Genomic DNA, 26,640 nt, shown 5'->3' with positions numbered 1-26,640 from the left:
TGAGGAGATGATTGTACCATTGCCATCATCGTCAGAGCACACTTCCACAGTACATTCATCATCTGGCTCATAATCGTAATCTCAACCATATTAGCAAAACTATCGTTTTCAATGACTTCAGAATCAATAGTTTGATCGCTGACAGTTTATTCACCACATCCACCAGTGTCATTTATATTGTATTGCGTACAGCAATTGCTCTGCAGTAAAGCCATTCAAACCAGTTACATTTTTGCTGATGATATTCTTTTGTTTTATGCCTGTGGTAATTATGAGTGAAACGTCATGTCATTATTGTCTATTAAACAGTGCCACCTCAAGGAATAAAAGTGAATTGCATGTATTGAGTCATCAGATATTTGAATATTTTTGCGCAGAAAAAATACATACACTAATACACACCTTGGGTCTCTAGGAACCCTATACACTTTTTATAAAAAATTATTAGAAAACAGACATTCTTTCACTTTTTTTTGTTATATTGTTTATAATGAATAGATAGGGCAATACTAATAAAGTTGATGTCTAATGTCTGATGTCTAGTACTTCTTCTTTGATGTCTAACTAAAATAAAGGAGAGAGAGGTAATGACGTCCTGGGTTGCTAAAGACCTGAGGTATGCGTTTAAGGATTGATGCAGGCGATTCATTTTTCCAGTTTAATGAAAAAATATTTAATGGAAGGGCGTGGCTAGGGATGGCCAACACACTCACAACTGCTTGTATCACTTTTTTTCTTGATAAGGAGTGTGTTTATTTAGTCGCAGAACATCTTTACGACCACATCGAATGAGAGACTTTTCAGATGCTCACTCCAACTTCACTTTAGCGCCAAGTGCTAGTCAAAAAGGTACAGGTAACAAGGAGCTTTAGTAGAACAACAGTGAACTGTGGTCAGATGAGATATTTTAGGCCTTATGTCAGTAAAAACGAATTTACCTGTCCTGTCAGCTGTTGTACTGTGCTTGTAGCATGTGCGCTTCTATTGCACGTGCTGTAGCTTGTATCATTTCATATTAAACCACACATGAAAGTACGAGCATGCATGTGAGATCCACGTGAACTTCAGCAGCGGCAGCTCTTAAAGTAATAGCAGCCAAATAACAATAGCTGTGATGTCTGTTAATTAAAGAACAAAAGAAAAATAGGAAATCAATAACTTTTTGAGCTTTATGGATTAATCTATATTTAATTCAGTATTTAGTGTTTGATAACTTTATTCAATTTCTGTAAAATTCTTACTTGTTGAAGGGCACAGGTGAATATTTGGTTTATTGTGAAGTTCATTTTAAATAGAAGTTGATATTTTAGACTAATACATTTTAAAATTGATATCTCTCAATTATACTGTAATGTTGAATGGCTATAGTCAATGGTTAAATATTAAGAAAAAAATAAGAGTTTCCTGGAGACATCAGTAATGTTGGTATCATTGATACTCACCTTCAGTCATAAAAAAATATTTAACAAATACTAAAAAATATATGGTCTTTATGTTGTTTCTACCTTAATTTAAAGACTGAATGTGAATTTTTTTCAATATGAAAGTATATTTAAAAACTTTATTGTTAGGTAGGATTAATCCCAATAGAAAAAATGTGCGATTCATTTGTTCATTTTTTAAAAATCTATTGACAGCACTAATTTTAATGTTCCAGGAAAGTGCTTTTACAGCAGGCAATTTAAATAAGTGAGCAGGCTATATTTGTTTTTACTAAGCTAAAGTAACCACATGCTATTTTGTAAAAAAATTTGTAATTTTTGTGTGCCCCAAATGTTCAGTTTGATTTTTAGAAATTTATTTTTATAAGAAAAATACATTTGCCAAGAAAAAAAATATATATCTTTTGAATTTTATTTAATAAAAATGGCTTTAATTTGCTTATTTTAATTACTTCATAGGTAGAAATTATACAGGTGTTAACACCTTTTATTTGCTTATGTTGTTTTCAACTAATTCTAACTAATGTTTTTAAGAATTTCTTACAATTCAGTTTTGAAAAAACCTCTTTGTTAGCCAGCTACCTGTTTAAATATACAAAACCACAACAACATTTTGAAAAAAAGTTTAAATCTTTGAGGCCTAAAGCACAAGATTAATGAATGTAAGATGTAATAAGATTGCGGCACAGCCCAGAACTCTCTCACATTGGCCTCAAACCAGCAGGCCATACTTATTGTTGAGCTTTGGAATGTATGAGCCTGATATTTTCCTATTCTGCATTTGTATGTACTTGTATATTTTTGCAGAAAAAACAAACTCTATAGACTTGAAGCATAAATATTTTATAAATCCTAAATATCAGATGAAACAAAATCCTATTTCTCATGTTTTATACATCCATTTATTCCATTGCTTTCTTTGACTCTCTATCTTACTTTATCACAAACACACATACAGACACACACACACACACACACACATCACCAGCAGCTGGAGTGATATGCCATGTCAGTATATTGGTAACCATTTTCATACAGGATCTGGTATCCTTGTTGCAGCCTGTGTGGTTTTTTTTAGGTAAGCGATGTGATGTCACTGCTAATAGCAGCGTCCTCTGGGCATACTCTGTGTGTGTGTGTGTTGGTTTATATTCCAGCAGGCTGCTGCACTACGTCTCTGTCTCCCTCTTTAAGGGTCTGGACTTGCTGACTGAGGAAAAAGTGAGTCAGAGGGCGATAGAGAAAGAGAGAGAGGGAGAAAGGGAAGGGGGCCGAGAGGGTGGTGCTGTGGAGAGACTGCAGCTGATGGCAGAGAGGGGGTTGTATGTAGTACAGGGGTACATCTGCACTGTTGGGTTATTGCTCTGTTATATTGTTTTACAGGAAGGTGCTTTTACTGCAGGCAATGAGCTTCAGCCTGCTGAAGTGTTCATTTAAGATTATATGATTACGGGAATTGAATGAAGGCTGTAAACTTAACGTTTGCAGGGTACTTACTTTGTTTCTGTGAAGCTGAAGTAGCCACAGGCTACTTTGAAACAACTTAAAGGGATAGTTCAATTCTGTCATTAATTACTCACCCTCATGTTGTTCCAAACCTGTAAGACCTTTGTTCATCTTTGGAACACAAATGAAGATATTTTTGATGAAACCGAGAGCTTTCTGACCCTGCATAGACAGCAACACAACTGACATGTTCATGGTCCAGAAAGGTAGTAAGAACATCATTAAAAAAGTCCATGTGGCATCAGTGATTCAACTGTAATTTTTTGAAGCTACAAGAATACTTTTTGTGCACAAAGAAAACAAAAATAACGACTTTATTCAACCATCAAGATGGTTGTTCAGAAACGGTTTAGTTTGATGCTGTCATTGTAGTAACCCTAACTTTTGCATTTGGGTTTTGTCAAAAAATGTAAACCTTTTTTGTGAAATAATTGTTGTTGTTGTTGTTGTTTTTTAAATTAAATAATTGTTGTTTTTTTTTAGAATATCATTTATCACAACAATCATTCCTGGTTCATTTCGAATCAGACATAATCGAAAAATAATTTGCATTTTAGTAATGGAGCAACACATTCTAATTAGGGCTGCACAATTGATCAAATATCTAATTGTGATTTTACTTAAACTATTCTGCTTTCTTAAGATGTGTGTGTGTGTGTGTGTGTGAGAGAGATGACCTACAGGTTATCTTAAGGCTTTTTTCTCATTGTTTTAATTCTAAAATTTTTACTTTATTTTTACTCTATATTTAAAGAAGAAACTATATATAAAAATGTGATATACAGTTGCTTCAAACCATGGTATAAAAGCTATTCAAAACATCATTCAATGTGAATTGTGATAATTGTAATTAATAATTGCAATTATAATTTTAAGGGAATAATCGACAATTATGATTTTTGGCTTAATCGTGCAGCCCTAATTCTAATGGCAGTTTGTAACTATTTAGCATCATGGAAAATTGGGGGTGAATTTATATTCATTTGTACAATCGCATTTGTACGTTTTCGTATAATCTGCTCCCACTGATGGTTAAGTTTAATTGGTGAGGTTAGGGGTGGACCTTCATGCTTGTTTTTTCCTCAAAATTATATATTTTCTTACTCATTCATACTAAATCCTCCACCAGTTCAGCTAAACGTAACCTAGTTGTGTTTTCTCATGAAATTAGGTTGAAGGGAGTCTCTAATGGCTCTGTGTGATTCACTTACTGAGTCTGATCCAAACCACTAGTTCACAGGAAAGTTAAAAAATCTTTTGTCTGAATAACTGAAAAGAAATGATTCATAAATGTCATATGTTAGATCACCCAAAAATGAATTATGTTATTAATTACTCATCCTCATGTCGTTCCAAACCTGTAGGACCTTCGTTTATTTTCAGTGTTAAAGACATCAAGACATCAATGTCTCAAAACAAAAATGTGCTCAAAATTTTGTGCTATATATAGTATATTATATATATATATATATATATATATTTTTTTTTTTAATTTTTGACTATTTTAGATAAAACATGTAGTGCAATTCAAAAGTCCCAGCCTCATGGTCCTCTCTCTCCTACTTTTTGTCCTCTCTCCAACTGTTCTAAATAAATGTAAAAATACCAAAAATAAAATAAAATAAAAAGGACTTCTCTCCAAATACCTGCAGCTTACCATCAAATAAACGTGAAGCTTGGGAAATAAATGAAGGAGTACCATGTAAAACTTAGGCCCATTTGTGCCCATTTTCCACAAGTTCATATGATTTTTTAAGGTCTTAATGAAAAGTCTATGACATACTTTGTTTAAAATTTCTCAGTGGCAGTGTGAAACAACACCCTTTTTACCTTGTCAAAAACAGCCCTGTTCACAGTGAGCCATTTCGGTTTATGTCTCTTTAAATGCTAATGAGCTCTGCTCACCACACCCCTCTGTTTTGTGGGGTGATGAGCTGTGCTCTAGCCTTGAAACTTGATAACTAGCACGTTATTAGGAAAGCCAATTTGCAAAGATTCATTAAAAAACCCTTATACTCACTTCTTCTGTGTAGGTGAAGCTGGATCACAAATTATTTGGACGAACATAGGTGCATTTAGGCAGATCAGGGGACACATTCCCTTCAAAAATGAAAGTAATTCACTGCATCATCAGCAGCTCAGATGTCAGGAGTAAATGACTGCTATGTTCGTTATTACATCCAACAACAGAACAGCTCAGTCGCTTAGGAGAGATTCCTGTCTACACCTACTCAGGCGTCAAAACAATTGCGGACTGTTCACAGCTCACTCAGGGTGGGACTAAGGTAAAACACCAATGTCAGTCAACTATCATGGGAGGGGCCTGTGCAGAACTACGCCATTCTGCCAAGAGTCTCAGAACAGCCTGATATGAGAAAGTGATTATTATTATTGGGGAAAACACTGGGTGGATTTTTATCTTTATAGGGTTGTTACACACACTGCCAACACACATTTATGTTCAAACAACATATAAAAGTGAATTTTGCATCTGATGACCCCTGAATTATGGTGCAATTTATGGAGCAGATTTACTCTTTTGATATGTGTGGTTGTGTATTTGTCCCTTCTGTGCAATCAGCATTTACCATATGTGGCATTGTGTTTGCCGAATAAAAGTTTGGATCATATCCGAGAGATGCGGCTGCGTGCACCACCTCCCTCTGATTCTCCAATGACTGTGTAAATAAAGCTTACGACCGAAAATCGGCTTAAAAATTGTCTAGTGGGCTGCTGGCCTCAGACTAACTTTAGAGAACTGAGGAGGGAGCAGCCAGACTCATCATTCATCCTTAATCAGTCCTGCTTTCCACAGAAGGGGGTGGAAGATCATACCACGATCCCACTGTCATTTTTAATGTGTGTGTGTGTGTGTGTGTGTGTGTGTGTATGTAACATTATCACTCTCCTCTCATCTGACCAACAGTTGCCTTGGGGTTGACTCAGGATTATGAAAGTGCTGTTTCATTCCCGCTGTGTGTGTATATGTGTGTCCCGACGCCTGTTTTCTATCCTGGCCTAACAATAGGAGGCTTGTATTGTCATTTCTGGCTCCCTGTTCTCATCTCTCCCCCTTTCTCATTTTCTTTCCTCCTCTCTTAATTTCAGCCATGTGGTCTATTTTCATGAAGAAAGATGGACTCTTTCACGTGTTTGAAAATATATGGATTTCCAAGTCTGAATGTGTGTTTGGGTTGGATTGCATTATTTGCTTGGCATTGAACTGATTCGTTTTTTGCCTGATAATTAAATTCACTGGTCCCTTGAAATAAAAGGTCACGATTATTGACAAGCCTGACATCACTTCCTATTTCCTGTGGATGTTTTCACAGAGCCAGAATACACACTGACTCACATTCCTCTGTGTGTTTGTTCAGAGTGACTGTGTATTGGCATGTCAATCAAAAGCCAGCCAGGCTTATGTTTCTTCATGCTTTTTTGAGAAATGCAAACATATTTATGCTGTTTTTCTGAATGAATTTGTATATTATTCTGTCTGTCTCTCCTTGCTCGACCTTCGGTCTGTGCTGTACCGAAATGAAGTCGTGTCAGGCATGTCTGGCTTGGAGATGTGAAACGCACAAACACTGGAGCTTCTAGAAAGTTCCTCTGCGTATTCAATCTTCTCCTGTCTACAAATTCTGTCGACGTCCATCTTGTTTCTTTTGTTCGTTTTATTTTTTGACAGATTGATGAGGTGAGATGCAGGTTACATATGCACATGAAAGTAAATCTGCATTTCCAATATTTTTTTTTTTAGCTGCGTGTGAGTGCGTGTGTATATGTTTTGTCAAGGCTGTCAGGTGCAGATGGTAATTTTTATGCTAATTTTCATGCCTCAAAGCAATGCGCTCTCAAACCTGACAGGTCCAGAGGTATGAGTGTATGTGCGTATATGTTTCACACCGGTCATGTCTGCTGATGTAATTTCGTATTCACCTATCAAGCCAAAAGCAAGAGGATCACTGAATTATCAGGATGTTTTATTAATGCTAAAGTGTTCTGGGGTGGTTGCCAGGTTGATGCTGTGTGGTTGCTGGTGATTACTTAAAGGGATAGTTCACCTAAAAATGAAAATTCTATCATTATTTACTCATTTTTACGCCTTGACTGTGGTAGTTGCATTGCTGTCTATGCAGGGTCAGAAAACTCTAAGATTTAATCAAAAATATCTTAATTTGTGTTCTGAAGGTGAACGAAGGTCTTACATGTTTGGAACAACACAAGGGTGAGTAATTTCAGACACTGCTTTTGATTTGTGGGGATTATAAAAATAGGACTTGGTGGATTTTTACCATTATAGGCTGGTTGTTTACGCACACTGTGGATACACATCAGTGTTCATACACCATGTAAACGTGAATTTTGCACAATAGGTCCTCTTTAAGTCTATAATGTCATAATAACAGGAAACTGTACCTCTAACCACAGGTCGAAACTGTAGTTCCAACCACACACTTTTGCGATGCTGTTTGCAAATGTTCACTGGAATATTTTGGGAAATACTGAATCATTGAACTATGTTGCGAACGACAAAACATGTGACTGACTATGCTTTTGGGAAGCACACCACTGGGTAACTGAACGTGGTGTGCGCACTCCCATTTTGCATAATCTAGAGTGGTCTGAAAATCTGTTGGCCAAAGGCCTGTTAAACTGCAGATTGCTGGTTTTAATGGGCATTAGTACAAATATATTGCTACACAATCTGATCAGGAGTTACAGAGTTATACAGAGTGAGAGGGAGCGATAAGCCCTGTGTAAGCTGTTTTATGTAATATCGAGACTTTGCTGTGATTTGTCAATGCTTAGTTTTATGTTCACAGGTCAACACACATTTTTGCATTTAGTTTAACTGATTTTCAGAGGAAATACTAGGAACAATGGACTCATCCTGCTGGCTAATATAGATCATGCTTCTTTCCACACACACACACACTGTGTCCGGCCAGCTTTTTTTTTGTTCTCACACTCTTTATTGTGTCTAGCTGAAGTTCCTTTCATCCTCCTTGTAGTGTGTGAGTATGAAGAGGTGTGTGTGTGTAGATGTTGCTGTAATGGCTTGTAAGTCATGTTTATTGTGGTGCATCCGCTCCGTTCATTGTTCTGAAATCTGTGTTGAGGTCACAGGCATCCTGCATCTATATTTTTAACATAAGAAGCTAACACTACTAAAAAAATACTATATTTCTAAATACAAAGAGTTCACCAAAAAATGACCCTGGATAGACAGCAACAAAACTATCACATTCAAGGCTCAGAAAGGTAGTAAGAACATCAGTGTTTCCCCTAGGTTCACAGCTTTGGGGCCGGGGGGAGGTTGATGGATGGGACAGGGGTGCCGGTACCGAACTGTACTTTTTTTTGGTACTTTACTCTCTGTATAATAACAAAAACATTTATTTCAGTGAAAAAAAGTCCAGAACTCTCAATTTCAACATTTTAAACTAGTGTTGTCATGGTACCAAAATTTCAGTATTCGGTACCAATACCAGTGAAAATCCACAGTTCTCTGTACCAATTTCGGTACCAAATCAAAACACAAAAACATGAATTGAACAACACACTATTTTTATTTATAACAAACAAAAATAAAACAAAGTTTTGACTTGGAAGCTGGTATTTTGAGCTGAGGTGATGAAGCATTTGCTGGAATCCCCATTTTTCACTGTATAAACTGGCACTTAATCCATACATGTGAATTCAGCAACAGCTCGGTTCAGTTTTCTTGCCTTTTTGTCGTACTTCTGCTGCTCAAAAGCATCTGGAACCATTGTCTGCTTAGGAGTTTGGTTCGTGGTCTTCCTCAGCCTGCAGCTGTAAAAGGAAAATATAATATACTTCAGTAAAACAATGGGCTGAGTCTAACTAAATGCAATATTAGATTGACACCAGCTAAACAGAACTTTATATATAACTTTTCAGTAAATAACAAACCTCAGCTTTTTATAACAAAGTTAGATAAGATTACTTATACTGAGTGTAAGATATCAATGTTACACAGACGGAAACTGTCGTATTAAAAACACTTTACAAAAAGACCCCATTTAACATGACTTAATAAACAAGTGTTACATAGCAGTTATTCTTCTTAATTTCAAAATGTATTCATAATTTATTTTAAATTAAAAGTTGTATCTGTTGACATTATTACACGCACAATAAACAAACATGAACGATCAAATGTTTGTATAAAACAACATTCATACACATTAATTAATGTTCACTCACTGTAAATTTATGTTAGATAATATATTAAGTCATGTTAATGAATAGTATATTTTACCAAACTATACAGGACTGTATTTGACTGTACTTTTATTTAATCAAACTGCGCAAACTATATTTCATAGCCTAGAACTGCTTTTCTGATGGACCGATTTTAAGGCATTAACCATACATTTGTACATTTGTTCTCTAACACACATATTTTAGCTACACGGGTCATTTAAAAGCCTCAGGTGTGTAAAAATAGTACACTATCATGTCCTGTTTTTTTTTTTTTTTTTTTTTTAAATAAATGCTATAGGAGCATTAAACACTTAATAAAGAAGTTTATTCTAATTCTCGCGTTAGCATTAGTCGCGCTTATGCTAACGATTAACTAAGCAAATGGCGATGTTTATTTAACGTATAATTTTTATAACAGAAGCTCTAAATATAAAATAAAATTAAAACTTACCTGCTTGAACTTTCATTAAATCTGGGTGTCGGTCTTTGAGGTGTTTTATTAAGTTCGATGTATTTCCTCCTTTTGAGAGAGAACTTCGATGACACCGTTTGCAAGTGGGTTTCTGATGATCTATGATGTTGCCCTTGTCATCAGTAGCAAATAAATAAACAAAATATTTCCACACGTGGCTCCTTCCTCCTTTCTTTTCAACAAGCGGATTCAGAGCAGCCGCATCAGCAGCACCACCGGTCGCCGTGTCTTTGTGCTTTTATGAAGAAGACGCAACTGCGCACTTTTTGCATAGCGCAGCAAGAACCGGGTTGACCGGGTGCTCGGTACCACCGGTACTTAAGAAAACCTGGTACCGTAACATTTAATTTTTTTTAGTACCGACTTGGTACCGAAGTACCGGGTCTTTTGACAACACTATGAACAATAGGTCCGTGCAATTTTTTTCTTAGTTGAATCTGCCAAGTCTGTGTTTTTCTTTACACAACCTCTGTAATAATTCCAAAGCAAATTATGTACTGTTTTTCAGCAAACTCAGTGATCCTCAGACAAAACTAATCCTGTCCGAATGCGAATGTCTGTGATTTTTTCACTACCGTAGACGCTCTTACCGCACACATTTTTGATATGTTTGCATCCCATCAAAGAAATAAAAAAATAACAATAATAAAATCAAGAGCCAGATCACTTAAACTGTTAAGCATCAGGTAAGATTACTCATCTTCATTTCTGAATCAAATACATAATGTTTTAATTACATGTGTACCTTTACAAAAAATGTAACTTTTAGTACTAATAATTTAAAAAATAAAACGGTTAAACTAAAGTAACATATACTAGCCATAGCTTAACCATGGTATTTGTAACCTGTGGTTATACTAAAGGTAATCAAGCCGCATGACTATATGCAGTGCACGCTGCATACATATATGCAGAGAGCTTTGCAATGCCCAGATGTACAAAACAGACCCTCCCACCTCTGTAATAAACACAGAAATGTTAGTCCCATCGGAATATATGAAAGTTGCAGACATCGGGTGATAAGAATCAAATCTCAAATGTACTTAAGAAAACTAGTCCTGTCCAAATAGGGCTAATGTGCACAAAAAGAATTCTCATAGCTTCATAACATTGAGGTTGAATCACTGATGTCACATGGACTATTTTATTGATGTATTTACTACCGTTTTGGCCCTTGAGCTTAGTAGTTGCGGTCAGAAAGCTCTTGTATTTCTTCAAAAATAGCTTAATTTGTGTTCCGAAGTTGAACAAAGGTCTTATGGGTTTGGAACGACATCAAAGTGAGTAATTAATGACAAAATTTTATTTTTTTTGGTGCACTATCACTTTAATACAGTACACTGCATAGTATATTGCAGTGCCTAAAATCAGTGGAAGTATTTAAGATAATTTATTTTAGTTTTTAGGCTTTCATTTATTTATTTTAAGCCCAAACCATAAATATTTTAACTGGCTTATCATTACTGGCCAGAATTTTAATGTCAGTGCAGTGTTAAGGTAAGTAGTTTTTTTTTTTTTTAAACTTTCATTTTTATTCAGCAAGAGTGATTTCTGAAGAATCATGTGACACTGAAGGCTGGAGTAATGACTGCTGGAAATTCATCTTTGCCATTATAGCAATGCATTTAAAATCTTTAAAAATGTAAAATTAAGTTAATATATAAAAATTTAAGTGAATCAATGAAGAGTTCAGATGCAAAACCCTCTAAAAGCCACTGAATGATCTTGACACATAGTATACATCCATCAAATGGCTTTAGTTTAAACTCACTAAATCCCAGCCTCAGCCCAATCAGAAGTGCCGGTACTTAGGCAGAAACCTATACATAGGAAGCTGATAAAAATGCTTTTCTTTTAAAGAAAAATGTCAGGCTTTTGCATCTGAACTCTTCATATGTTAACTTAAAAACTGTCAGTCTTGGTGAGCAAAAAATCTTTAAGACCCCACAATTTGGAAAGGTAGTGTATATCAAATCTATAATACGAGGTAAATGATTTCTACTATACCATCTGTTTGTTTTTTTTTAGTATTTAAACTGCTTGTGAATATTGTAAGAAGGAACAAAATGTTACAAAGCTTTACTGTTCTTTGCTGGATTACAGTCTGTTTGGACATTTTAGAGTCTGCCTTTGAATATATTTACATAAAGAAAGTACGGTGGCCAAGTCTAATACGCAGCTCAGTGCACTGCTGCTGCCAGAGACTTTAAAGACTCCACGCAGTGATGACTTCAATCCCCACCTACCCAAATCAATAGCAGAATTTTAAAAACTAGTTGTTTATGAGATTTTGTTGTGAATACACTGATTTATACTACGGTACAATGTAAAAATGTAGCTTTTTTGTGGTTAATACAATTGTTCTTGAAACCAGATCAGCCCTGCTTTACCTTGAGCCAGTCAGTTCCCATACATATATGATACCGTGGTAGAAGTGACACTTTGGGATATTGAGTGTCTATTGAGTTATGAGTTGGCTTTGAATATGACATACAAAGGTTATGACATCACTAGACCAGAGCTGTGGAATGGCACCTCCATCATGATGACATCACTGAAACATTATCCAAAGTGGTGCGGGGCTGTAATAGTTGCATGTTTTCATACTCTTTGCTTGTGTGTGTGTGTGAGAAAGAGAAAGCCCACTCCAGATGTTTGGCATTAGTGGTCGTGTTTGAGTAGGATGGACTAGTTTTTAGTGACGCCCACCATCTCCCTCCCCCAATTCCTGTCTGCTGCTGGAACAGGAAATGGGTTTTGGGCTCATTTCAGCTCCTGTGCTGTGCCTCTGGCTCTCACACAATACACTGTGGTTGTGTGTTTGTCTGCGAGAGGAACAAGAATGCTCCTCCGTGTGTGTTCCTGAGCCAGGCTATGTGCCTTTTATCTTCAGTTGCTTTCTTGCCCTAAATCGTACACATCTCAAACACTTAAAGGGATAGTTCACCCAAAAATGAAAATGATGTCATTTTTTATGTAACTGATTATCATTTCATACCTCTGTAATACAAAAAGGAGAAATTTTGAAGAATGTACTGATCTCTCCACAACAATTATTTCTATATATATCTATATAACCAGTTTTTAAAAATGCTTACAAAATAGAAAAAAATGCAAAGCAATTAAATAAATGATCATTTACTTTTATACTTATTCTTATGCTTATTATTTTAGGTGAACTTTTTGTTTTAAAAATGTGTTATATAAACACAATTCCTTCAAAATTTATCATAGCAAAGTCAGTAAATGTTCCTGATTCTCACATAACCTTTAGCTGTGTGTTTGTTGGCGTGACAGCATTGATTTATGATGTTCCATCATGTTCAATCTTTTGGTGGTTATTAGGGAATGATATAATCTGTGCATACTTGTCACTTTTCATATGAGCTGTATCAGAGCAGACTGCATCAGAAAAAACAGCCTTCATCTCGGTTGTGCTTGACGTACGTCAGCATTTTTTTCTTTGATCAGCGCCAGCACACAAGATATGGACTATTAGCTGAAGTGCTGTTTTTTTTGGGACAACATTTTTGAAACTTTCCCTACAATTACGTTTAGTAATTATATAATTAGCATAATTTATAAACAATAGAAGTTTGCACTCATGTTGTTCTCAACGAGAAGTCCACCTCCAGAACAATAATTGACAGATAATGTACTCACCCCTTGTCATCCAAGATGTTCATGTCTTTCTTTCTTCAGCCATAAAGAAATTATGTTTTTTGAGGAAAACATTTCAGGATTTTTCTCCATATAATTGACTGATATGGTGCCCTGATTTTGAACTTCCAAAATGCAGTTTAAATGGAGCTTCAAACGATCCCAAATGCGGTTGTAAACGATCCCAGCTGAGGAAGTAGGGTCTTATCTAGCTAAATGATCTGTTATTTTCATAAAAATAATACAATTTATATACTTTTTAATATCAAACGCTCGTCTTGTCTCACTCTGCCTGAACTGTTTTTTTCCGGTTCATGACTGTTAGGGTATGTCGAAAAATTCCTGTCTCATGTTCTCCCTCAACTTCAAAATCGTCTTATATCACTGTTTTATCTTTTTTTGTTGAGGGTGTTTGATCTTCTTTGCATGTTCTCTTTGCAAAGACTGGGTCGGTACTTCTGCAGTGATGTAGGACGATTTTAAAATGATTTTTGAAGTTGAGGGAGAAAATACGATTGGAGTTTTTCGACATTCCCTAACTGTCTTGAGTCAGAATACACAGAGTTCATGGAGAGCAAGTGATCAAAAAGTATTTTAATTGTATTTCTTCAATGAAAATAACTGAGCGTTTAGCTAGATAAGACCCTTCTTCCTCGGCTGGGATCGTTTGAAGCTGCATTTAAACTGTATTTTGGAAGTTGAAAAAATTGGGGCACCATATCAGTCCATTGAATAATTAGAAAATAGTTAATGCAGTTAATGACAAAGTTATTAGACATAACATAACAAAAGAAGAGAGAGAGAGATTAAGTGTGTGTGAATTAACTGAGTGTGTGCATCTCTCAGCATCATTTGGGAGCAGCGTTTCTACTAATAATGAAACTGCAAGTTCATCATCTTCAAGAACAGTGCTGTTATTAGGGAGAAATGACATGTAGCTTTTAAGTTACTAAACTATTTTTACTTATAAAATCATCAGAGAAGCACAAACAACATGTTCCTGTGCGTGTGTATGTTTCTGTGTGTGCTTGTAAAAGAGAGAGAGCAGAAGAAATAGAGCATATGTTTTTCATACATCATACATAGTGATCGATGGATATAGATTTTTTTATAACCAATACCAATACCAATTATTTTCATGTTTATGTGCCCGATAACCGATATGCAGAATCGATATTTATTTACTGTTATAAAGTAAATAAATGACTGTAGAAGTAAGTCCATACTTTACTCTGTTTTTTCCTGCTTTCAGTCATCTTAAAGAAGTGTTGAAAATTAGCAAAATCTTTTATGTTAAATTAAATATTCATATTACAACAATAAAAACATTTTATTTACAAAAGTCATCAGCTGCAACACTAATAAGCACAATAAATGTAGAATATCTAATGTTATCAAATAGAGAAAATGAATAAAGGACAGGAGTCATCTTCATTTTAAACTACAGTTTTCACTGAATAATATTCTCTGGAATATTGGAATATAACAAACAAAACATTGTATTGTAATTTCTCAACTGGTATGTTATATCAGAATTACTAATGTTTTTGTCATTCTAGATTTTGAAATGCGGGCTGACAAAGTGCTGTTTATCTATGCACACAGAAGTATACTCAAACTGCTATCACTCACGGAGATAATAAATAATTTCCATAGAGCTGTATTTATTTAGATGTGTATTAGCGGGTTTGTCTCTATTTCTTAGAGCCAAGCTGCATAAATTACATATCAGGCATTTATGTAACACATCTAATATGTGCATGAATGGCTGTTATGTTAAATAAAGTTACTAATTACAGCAAAGCAAGTTTGCTTTACCTACACTGTAAAAAACCATTTGTTGAGTCAACTTAAAATAATTTGTAACCTGGCTGCCTTAAAATTTTAAGTTCAGTCAACTCAAAAAAAGTTTATTCAACTTGAAATGATAAATTATACTAAGTGACAACTTAGATATATGAGTTCAATCAACTTAAAATTTAAAGGCAGCTGGGTTACTTATCCATCTGTTAAGTCTAGCAAACACAAATATCTAAGTTGTTACTTAGTACAACTTAACATTTCAAGTTGACTAAACTTATTTTAGTTGACTGAACTTAAAATTTTAAGGCTGCAGGGTAACAAATTATTTTAAGCTCACTCATCAAATTTTTACAGTGTATGCACAACGTTGTTGTTGTCTCGTCTCCCCTTCAGACGCACTGCAATGGCGATCTTGCACACAAATCGACGCAATTCTCAAAACACCCACAAGATGGTGAATCCGATATTACAAAAGAGATAACGATTAACGAAGATTATGATAAAAAATGTGGTAAAACATTGGTAAATCGATATATCAGTTGATATATCTCTAATTGTAAAATGTAATTTTGTGTCAAAAACATGGAAATAATTCTGTGTTTTATCCTATTGTTTACTATATTTATTAGCTTGGTCAGTGTCATTGTGGGTTTTGGTTGTTTTGCTGTTTTAGGCTGTAATAATATAACTAAAATCATTTGGTGAAGTGATATGGACATTTAATACGGGCAAGACTTTTGCCTGAAAATAATTGCACACCTTCACAGAATGTTCGTCAGCCAATTAAATTCAAACATTCAAGAGCGCTGTAGTATAATGTGATGTATATTACATAGAGAACTAATGAATCAGACCTTATAGTAAGATATAGGGATGTAACGATATTAACAATATCGTGGTATCGCGATAGCAAAACTGTTTCGATATTATCGTAGTCAAATGATGATATGAAACAATATAAGTCTTCTGGGCAAAAAGTGCAGATTTGTTAAAAAATATTCTGACATAAAAGGTCTTTAAAGTTGTGGTTTGGGCCATTATGCTTTTGCACAGTAACATTATCTGTCAAATGAACTAAAACCGAAAGCACAATATGGCCTAATCCCTTCATCAAGTCTGTTTTCATTGCACATTTCAAAGTGAAGCGTTCAGGCAATCAACTTGTGATCCTGGCTGGAGATTTCCATGAAAGCTCTACTGCTGTTTCCATCAAAATAAAAGCTTAAAAGTGCAGTATAAATTGCTGACAGCTAGCTATTTAAATGGGTAACGTTACTGCAGTCCAAATTCAAAATATCACTTTCAAGTGTAGAAATTAGGAAGTAAGTATTTAATTTCCCTGCTGTAGTGTGAAGCAAAAATAATATACCTATGAAATACTCATTTTCATTTATTTTAGAGGGCAATTGTTTTACAATATATGGCTATTACTCGCATTGGAATAACAATAACATAAAATTGCTATTATTTTTATTATTATAATTATATTCTAATTTGTTTGGCTTAGACACTAGTGTATGTGAATGTAATTTAGACTGAGACAGTATACCACAAATTAAAAGGGTTGAATCCCCTTTAAACTTAAGGTACAAGTCAATTCTGACTTAAGTTTTCTTAGTCAAGAACATGGGTTGAAGCTTATAATTGTGAACTCTCAAAGTGTACAAAATTTGCATTTTTTTTTTCTGTCTTCATTTGCCTTTTTTTTTTATAAATATCGCAATAAATATTGTATCGTGGACATGTTGTGATATTATCGCATCATTAGATTTTGATATTGATACATCCAAACTAAGGTATGAATAGTAGCGTATCTCACATAATTTGGTTTTGAGAGACTTTGATGAGAAATGTTTGAAATCTGATACTGAAATCTCAGACTTTTGGTTGCAGAAGTTGGCATTTTGGCAAATATGTGTGTAACACTGTTGAAATCTATTTTGAAACTCACATGAGAAAACACATTTGGGTTCTAAGCAGCAAAAGACTTAAAAGTCCACATTTGTTCTCCATTTAATGTCTTTGCTGTCTAGGAGAGGCACTTGGCATATTAAAGAGATCTCATGTGTGATTTTCCTTTTGTTGTGAGGCATTTCCAAAAAACTCTCAGATCCAGGTTCTTTTGTTAACTATATGATTCTTTTCAGATTAAACCACTTCTTGATGTTTCTTCATAAATTCTTCAGATTAGTGTATTGGTTCTATGTTTGTTTAGGTTCTTCTATGGTATTAAGCTCTAAAACCTATATTTTAAAACATTTGGGGGAAGAAGGTAAATCAGTGTATGCGTGTTGAAAGAAACGCAAACTAGGACCAAAGTGTGTCTCTGAGCTTCTAGCATGCGCATGGATTGTTTATACAGATGTTGATGGAAACCCAATAGTGCTGTGGGTTTTCTCTTTCTTCTTTTCTTCTCTTTGCCTCGTTTGCACTCGTTCTCACTATCTCTCTTTCTTTTCCTCCCTCTTTTCATCTCTGTCATTTGGCAGCTGTTTTCAGAGTGCAGTGTGCTGGAAAGCAAGTCTTTGATATAAGGCCTTGCATGTGTGTGTGTGCAAGATTTCTTCTCTCTGAAATATGATCTCGACTTGCCTCTTTCCCAGCATTCATCTGCGTATTTGTGTATATGTTTATGTGTGTTTATATGTTTGTTTTTTCTACCATGATACTGATTGGATGCACTTTTATGGCATGGGCAGAGAGATGTGCAGCAGTTAACTCCGACTATACGTGTTCCTCCCTGTTTCTGCAGCTAAATAAACGTCCTTTAATCTAACCAGTCCGCCTGTTTGTGAGCACAAGCATCTCTCTTGCTTTCTCTCGCCCTCAGCGGGATGAGCTGCACAGAACTGTGCTCTCTGTTTCTGATTTGCACAGTTGGGTTATTCAGCAGGTCATATTTACTTCTGTTCTATGTGGTCTGTTTAACATTTTATTTTCAGCTGCTAAAACTGTCAGTCAGTTGTGTATTTAGTTATTATTCTAGATGCTTTCTTTGGTATTTCTGTCTGGTATTATTATTACTATTAACTTAAAGTGACACACACACTGTTAATTCACATACTAACTGTCTGTTTCTCTGTTTTGCAGCTAGGAACCTCATCTGAATGTGACAAGCACCTCTGCCTACAGAGATACAGGTATATTTGTGTGTGTGTGTATGAAAGAAGAGTGTGATTGTGAGTGTGTTTCTCTCAGATGGGTAATTAAAGCCTTCTGAAAATGACATGCCAAGAATTCCTCAGTTTTCCCTTGCATTCCTGCTTTTTTGCTCCTCGTAAAGACTGCAGTGGATTTGAGGGTGTGTGTGTGTTATGATTATAGCTGTTGTGTCCAGACGCCAAACTCTGTCTGTTTAAAGTGCTGCAGAATTCATTTCTTTAAGTGGAGTTAGGAGTGGAAAAGAACTGAGCTATAATGGCGTATTTCATTCTGTTGTTTAGTGTGTGTAATCCGGCTGCAGCTTTCTGTGGATGGATTCTGTCCTCTATGAAGTGCCAGTTGCCGCAATAATATTTCGTAACGCACATTCCAGGGAACAATAGCGTGGAGCGATTTTCCAAACAATAGAGCTTTGAAAGGTTTTATTTTATAGAATGTAAACTACATTATTGTTCTGAAACAAATAGTTCACACTTGATTGAAAACTGTCATCACCATCTGCCTTATGTCATTACTTTATTCTTCAGCACAAAATCAAATGTTAAGCAGGATACCAGAGCTGCTGGTTTTATATAAGAAAAGTGGTGGATTATACTGCCAACATCTAAAAAGACAAAAAAAGTACTATAAAAGCACTATAAAAGTACCATGAAAGTATTCAACGTGACTCATATGCTGTGTTCCAAGTCTTCTGAAGCCGTTCAATAGCTTTGTCTTAGAAGCACACAAATTCAAAATGTTATTCCTTGAAAAACAGTTTTGGTTAAAATTCTCATTATATAATTATATTATCATTTACTCACCCCCATGTTGTTCCAAACCAAAAAGACTTGCGTTTGACTTTGGAAATGAAATTAGGCTATTTTTAATATTCTCTCATCATTTTTTCCATCCATTGAAAGTCCAAGCAACCAAAGCTGTCATGCACCATGCATGTGGGTTGATCAATGTTTATTTCTAAATTATATATCATATAAAACAACCACATCTCATCAGAAGGATTAAACCTGTCAGTTCGTACAGATTACTTATTACAGTGTGTTTTTGTACTTTGTGATGTGTGAAAGTTTTGGTTCTGTGGAGTTTAAATGGATAGACAAAAAAAGCGATTATTGAAGCACACATGAAAAAAGATTTTTTTGTCAAATCCAGTTAATGTACAGTAGAAATATGATGATTTTTAACTTTTATAATGCCAGCTGTGGTCCGATCTCCCTAAAACTTTACATGCTTGTTTAGAATCACCTGTCGCATGTGCTCACCAGTTTTCATGAAGTTTTGAGTTTTCATTTAAACTTTATAGGCTTTTGGGTATAGTTGGACAGCCGCTTTTTTAAACAACCACATTATAGCTTCCCAAAGGGTAAATTTCAATTTTTTTTTTTAGAATTATTGATCATCCAGAGAATTGTACTGCAGTGTTTTTTCCAGACTTACTGAAAAACCTAGGACTAGTTCGCAAAACATCTTCTCAATCATATTGTGTGTATGTGCGAAAAAATGCACAATATACAATCATTTACGCTCTTGAAAATGAGATATTGCCTCCCCCAGTGGTCGATTTTGTTTAAATTTCTCACAAACCTTTAGGGCCGTGAGTCAACCAAACTGCGTTCTGATCAACCTCTGGTATCCTTGTGTAAAGGTGCTCAAAATTCATCAGCCAGCGGTGGACATGTTTTATTGTTATAGACACTTGTGGCACTTTGAGCAAAGATTGTACATACCGATTTTCATGTTGATAGTTTTTATGTTTTTTCCCTCTTATAGTACCACCAAGTAGCCAAGCTACATATGTGTTCTGAGTTTGGCGATGATCTCATTCCGTTCGAAAGTTATAGCCGTTTTAGTAAAAGCTGCCCTGCCCCTTTTCGAGTCGAAAGTTCCTTTTTTTGATAAATATTGATATTCACTTTTCAGAGAATCTTTGTGCATCGTTTTGGAAAGCTAGTTCGCACAAGTAGGTTTTTAAAAAAATCCAAAATACCCGAACATTTAGATTGAATTCAAATTGTTTTATCTGGCGTGAGCCAAGGATTCCAATGACATAACTTGAGCCTGTGACGAACAGTTTAGGAGTTATGAGCGATTTCATATTTTGATCACCAATTGGGGCGAGTCTTGGTGACGTTGTAGGCGGTGTGAGTACTGCCAATCCTCCAAGTCTCTACGATTTACGGTTTGGTCTGCACGATCAGTTTTACGTAGAGATTGCTGATCCTTGGCCATTACTAACAATTACAGTAGGTTTCAGCGCTACGTGCTTATGCCTAAATATTAAAAGTCTCATAGATTTGGAAAGACATTGGGGTCAATAAATAATGACAGAATCTTCATTTTTGCACGAACTAACCATTTTTAATGAGACTTTTCTGTGTTCATTTGACTGTGTTACTGTGTAATCAAATACAGTAAAAAATGAAGTAGATAAAAATTTAATTACTGTGCAGTGTCACACTTCATTCAACCCCAAATGCTTTATGAGCAAGTCTTACTGAAAACCTCACTGTTCACTGAAATCTCCAGTTTATTGTTAGGGGTAGTATTGTAAAGCTTGTCTACAGTGGGCACAGAGCTTAGTGGAAGGTCAATTGCTGTGGTCAGATTCAATTTATGTACTCAAACATACACACACGCACACCCTTTCTTTAAGGTCATAAGTGTGGCAGCCTACTGAGTGAGAGAGAGAGATGCATGATTATAAAAGAGGGATCTCAGGGAGGTTAGCCACCAGTCGGACATCTCTAATTAAAGCTCACCACACTCTCACACAAACTGAACTGCGCTGCTTCTGTTTGCTTTCTGGTCTAGGTTATGCATGGATACAAAATGCCAAACTGGATCAAAATCTTAGTGTTTATCTGTCTGACTTTTACTCCATATTTCTCTGTTTCTTTTTTCTCCCATGCTAAAAACAAACCCTCTTCTTATTTTTACAGCTGTGTTATACAGAATATCTGGTACCACTTTATATTAGATGGCCTTAACTACTATGTACTTGCATCAAAAAACAAGTACAATGTACTTCTTGTGTTCATATTGTATTGCAAAACACTTTTGCTGCTATTGCGGTCAGATCATGAGACAGGTTTGGTGGGATGGGTTGGTTTAAAGGAGAAGTTCACTTCCAGAACAAAATGTCATCCAAGATGTTCATGTCTTTCTTTCTTCAGTCGGAAAGAAATTATGTTTCTTGAGGAAAACATTTCAGGAATTATCTCCATGTAGTGGACTTCTATGGTGCCCCCAACTTTGAACGTCCAAAATGCAGGTAATCCGGGTCAAAACAGTTAGGGTATGTTGAAAAACTCTCATCTCGTTTTCTTCTTTAACTTTAAAATCATCCTACATTTCTGTTTTACCTTTTTTTGTAATGGGTGTTTGATCTTCTTTGATGCTCACTTTGTAAACACTGGGTTGGTACTTCTGCAGCGATGTAGGACAATTTTGAAGTTGGGGATAAAAACGACATGGGAGTTTTTCGACATACCAGAGTTCACAGACGAAACTGCATGTAAACTGCATTTTAGAAGTTCAAAGTTGGGGGCACCATTGAAGTCCACTATATGGAGATAATTCCTGAAATGTTTTCCTTAAGAAACATAATTTCTTTACGATTGAAGAAAGAAAGACATGAACATCTTGGATGACAAGGGGGTGAGTAAATTATGTGTAAAATTTTGTTTTGGAAGTGAACTTCTCCTTTAAAGGTGGGTTAAGGTGTAAGGGATAGGTTAAAAATGTAAACAGTGTAAATCATCACAACTTGATATGTGACATAGTCCTAGTTATTTTTTTGTTATGATGTTTAGACGTGTATGATCTGTGCAGTGAAAAATCATTTTATTCTCATTCACTACCTGGTTAGGTGATTCCCCTTGAGATTGAGTGTGTGTTTCTGTTTGTGCCTCCACCCTGACAGCTATTTTTATCATTGTGCTCCAGATGCATATTTCCACCCCATGCTGTTTACACGCGCAGCAGGAGATGTCCCGGAAGATACACACACACTCACACATCACTAACCTTAGCTGAAGGATGGGCGTTGTGAAAATGCTTTAAGTAAAAATGTCCATATGCTATCTGTTTTCTAATCATCATTTTTTATTGTGTTCAGAATAGATTTCTTGAGTGCTTCCATGGTGATATACTCCGCTGGTGCTGATTGGCCAAAACATTGATGATGCGCTGATTCTACACCATGGCCCAGGAGGCTTTGTGGAAATACCCACAATCCTCAGCTCCCTGGTGAGTATGACTGCTTGCACGAACTGCTTGCACGAATGGAACATGTTTGTATTAACTTCTGCTGTTATACAGATATGATAAGTTGTGCTTTGTGCTTTGCAATTGTGAATGAATACAAAAATACAGTTGCAGCACTGAATTCATATATGTATTCATATATTGAATTCATACTATTTGCATTTGCATGCTTGTGTGTTTGTGGATGGTCTATGTTTGCAGATGATGGAAGAAGATAACTGTATTGTTTTTTGTTGCAGATTAACATTGGCACCATTTCCGGCTCAACAAGAAAACCTGTATAAGGTCAGACAGCCCTCTGTGTCAGGATTTGGTTTGTTTAGGACTACACACTAAAAAAATCCACTAATGAGTCACTGGCTTTTAAAATGAACCTTTTAGGAGATTAATTGCATGTGTTATTTGCCATTTTACAGAACATTAACCAATAATATTTAGTAGTAAATGTAAATGTTTTTAAGATACCATTTATTATTTTGGTAACACATTACAATGAGGTTAACATTAGTTAAAGCATTACCATGAGCTAACAAAGAGCAATATATTTTTACAGCAATAAGTACATTTAGTAATGTTAGCTAATAAAATGTTCATGGTATTTCCTAGTGCATTAAAGAGATAGTCCTCCCAAAAATGTAAGATTTGTTTATCTTTGGAACACAAATTAAAGAGCAGGTCATATGATATTTTAAAGTGTCCTAATATTGTGTTGGAGTCCCCTACGTCCCCCCGTTCTTAAAATAATGACATAAAAAACATTTTGTTGAACACTTATGCATACAAGTTGTGCCCACAGCTAAAGTGTAGCTGCTAAACTGTAAACACTTTAGAAAACAATAATGAACGTTAGCCGAATGCTAATGTGACTAACTGATGAAACAATACAGTTTGTCAACCAAAATATGTCTACTGTAATGTCTGAAAAATGACAGACAAAAACGCTCTGTGTCTTAACTTTTAATTAGATTGCAGAACGGCTGGATCACAGGCGTACTAGCCTAACTAACTCGCTTCTCTCTCTCGTCTGGGTCTTTTACTCCCTGCATTAACCCTATAACAAAATAAACAGCAATTTTACAATGATTATAAACTCTGTGTTCTACACCACATTCTTTATTAATAAACAAAGTAATTAGAACAACGGTCTACATTAATCAACACATTCTTGGGAAATAGTGGGTTCGCAGTGAATTATTTTAGTAAGACAAGTAAGAAACCTGAAGCTGCACATTAGTGTGATGTATACAAAAGACTTGCTATTTTGAGCACTCAATTAAAAATGTACACGTTTAACATATCAATCGTACTTAAAAGTTGTGGTTCGGAGACGCTTGGTGATCCAAATAAAGAAGGTATGGATTTATCTTTCATAGACAAATGTTTAGTGAATCCGGCTTTGAACTCTCCAAGATTAGAATAGGTAAAATGACAAGCACACAACAAAAGGTTTGAATAGTATTGCTTTGGTATTGTGGGAAAAATCAATTTTAACCACTGATTCATCACATCATCATCTTTCAGCAATGAAAATAAAATAAACTTGCTTTCACAGCACAGAACACAGCTTCTTCTCAACATAATGTAAACACACTAACTAGCGGAAGTGTTTGTGGGCAGGTCAGACTGTTCATTAGGGTTGCCAGGTTTTCACAACAAAACCCACCCAACTGCTACTCAAAACTAGCCCTAAACTAGCCCAGTGGAGTTTGGTGGTCCCCAGTAAAAATCACATTCCGGGGAGTAAAATACACATTTTTGCCAGGGTTCTCCTGGTAAAATTCGTCTTCCAGGGGCTACATATCACATTACTGGGGACACTTCAACCCATGGGCATGAAAAACAAACTGCGGCAACATTGTTAAAGTAGCCCAACTTGGCAGTGCTGTTGTTCATATTTCTTGGGCAGGTGGGGATTATGGGAATATGTTACCTAGTGACGTATATCGATAACAGGCAAAAGGTTCGAAAATATGACGACTTGTTAAGGTGATTCAGAATCGACTCTCTCATTTGAGAGACAATATCTTTAATTATCACACACTTTTTTTAATTACTTTTCAGGATAGCTACGTTACAAGATATTTTTCGAAAACCTATATGACCTGCTCTATACAGTATTTTGGTGAAATCGAAGTTTGGTTCAGTATTTTGGTGAATCGAGTTTTCTGACCCTGCATAGACAGCAATGCAGCAACCATGTTCAAGGCCCAGAAAGGTAGTAAAGGCATCATTAAAATAGTCCATGTGACATCAGTGGTTCAACTGTAAAGTTATGAAGCTACGAGAATATTTTTGTGTGCAAAGAAAACAAAAATAATGATTTTGTTCAACAATTTCATCTCTTCAGTGTCAGGCTCCGCCGTTCACGAGATTAACATGACGCATGCATGCACAAAAAGTATTCTTGTAGCTTTATAAAATTATGGCTGAACCACTGATGTCACATGGACTATTTTATCAATGTCCTTGCCAGATTTCAGGGCCTTGAATGTATTATTTGCATTGCTTTCTATGCAGAGTCAGAAAGCTCTTGGATTTCATCAAAAATATCTTAATTTGTGTTCCGAAGATGAACGAAGATCTTAGAGGTTTGAAACGACCTGGGGGTGAGCAATTAATTGCAAAATTGTAAGTCTGGGGTGAACTAACCCTTTAACTAATGTTAACAAATGCAACTTTCGATCTTAAAAATGTACTGGTAAATGTGAACATTAATTAAGATTAATAAATGCTGCAAGAGTATTGTTCATGAGTTAATGTTAATAAATGAAACCTTATTGTAAAGTGTCACCATTATTTTATTATAGTGAAACTGTTGTTAATATATATCTTTAATTACATGTTGTTATATTAACAAGTCAGTAAATGGACTAATATAAAGTCAAACCTACACTACAAATTCCCAGTTCTCAGTAAATTAAAAATCAGACAGAAAACTGAAAAATGACTCGCAGTTCTGTGAGGAAATCAGCTGTGAATTCAGTAACAGCACTAAATGATTCACTGCATGAGTATAATGCCTGACTCATCACAAGATGTTATTTGATTCAATTAATATGGAGGCTACTGTTGCCAATGGTGACTAGATTTTAAAATTAAATCTCAAATTTGTATTTTTTTAGTCACAGTCTGGAGCCCAGTTTGTGTCCATCTGTTTTTATGTAACATGTTGGATTATTGTGTGATTTCCTGGTGCATGTAGTGTCTCTATGAGTCTCCTCTTTGAGCGTTAGCAAAAATCAGATCATCTTTTGGCATGAACCTGATTTAATTTTCCACCCAGTCGCATCATAGTATGAAGCAAGGGGTTGTAAATCAGCCATAATCGCATTCAATTCCCATCAGATTAAGTTGATTTTAAATGTGGTAATTCGGTTTGGTAGCACAGAAGCAGCACAGTCCACAGAGCTGCTTGAGCAAAGACAAATAAGCTTTTCATGAACGTCACTGCTGATTCAGTCCCAGTGTCGATCTATCTGCAGTATTATCATATTTTTATATTCCTTCACATTTAATAAAGGAAATTATGGGTGACGCACGTTGATGTTAAATCACATTGCTTAAATTGGTTGTTTGACCCCGTCTTACATTTAATGTGTCCTGACGTGTCCTAACCAACAGCGACAAGCCTCCTACTCATGTGTCAATCAACCACTGGACAAAAACAAAAGCTTTAAATTTGACCAAAATGCTTGGAAAGTTTGTGAACCCATTTTTTTCTACAATTTTCTACATCTACATCATTAGATTTTCACACAAGTCCTGAAAGTTGACAAAGAGAACCCAGTCAAACAAATGATATATATATACTTTGTCATTTATTTATTTACATTATAGCCCACTGACTTGTCCACATGATCTTTAGCAAACTGCAGACTGACAGCAGTGTTTTCTTTTTTTTGGAGAGTTGTGGCTTTCTCCTTGCAACTCTGCCATTAATACCATGGTTGTTCAGTTTTCTCCTGATGATGGACTCATGAACATTAATATTAACCAATGTGAGAAAGGCCTTTATATGCTTAAAAGTGACACTGAGTTCCTTTGCAACCTTGCAGACTTGCTTTGGAGTGATCTTTGTTGGTCGACCACTCTTAGGGA

At 35.6% G+C, this 26,640-nt stretch overlaps 1 protein-coding gene and 1 long non-coding RNA gene across 5 annotated transcripts in view; one reads left to right on the top strand and one right to left on the bottom strand.

The window, feature by feature from the left end:
* apbb2b (amyloid beta (A4) precursor protein-binding, family B, member 2b) overlaps positions 1 to 26,640 on the top strand; it is a 72,561-nt gene that overhangs the window by 4,622 nt on the left and 41,299 nt on the right. For 3 of the 4 annotated variants that reach the window (XM_051108273.1, XM_051108302.1, XM_051108293.1), the window contains exons 2-4: positions 18,205 to 18,254; positions 22,394 to 22,524; positions 22,782 to 22,827. The gene's annotated coding sequence lies outside the window, so the exon portion shown is untranslated. The remainder of the gene's footprint in view (positions 1 to 18,204; positions 18,255 to 22,393; positions 22,525 to 22,781; positions 22,828 to 26,640) is intronic. The other variant, XM_051108283.1, reaches the window with a different exon arrangement.
* Positions 8,503 to 10,034, bottom strand: LOC127164499 (uncharacterized). Its single transcript, XR_007827661.1, has 2 exons — positions 9,631 to 10,034; positions 8,503 to 8,765 (listed from the first exon to the last, which is right to left on the bottom strand). It is a non-coding gene; the product is annotated as an uncharacterized LOC127164499 (long non-coding RNA).

Source organism: Labeo rohita, chromosome 1 (genome assembly GCF_022985175.1).
Source record: "Labeo rohita strain BAU-BD-2019 chromosome 1, IGBB_LRoh.1.0, whole genome shotgun sequence".
Lineage (NCBI taxonomy): Eukaryota > Metazoa > Chordata > Actinopteri > Cypriniformes > Cyprinidae > Labeo > Labeo rohita.
The sequence above is the reverse complement of the archived record's forward strand: the minus strand, read 5'-3'. Positions and strand labels throughout refer to the sequence as shown.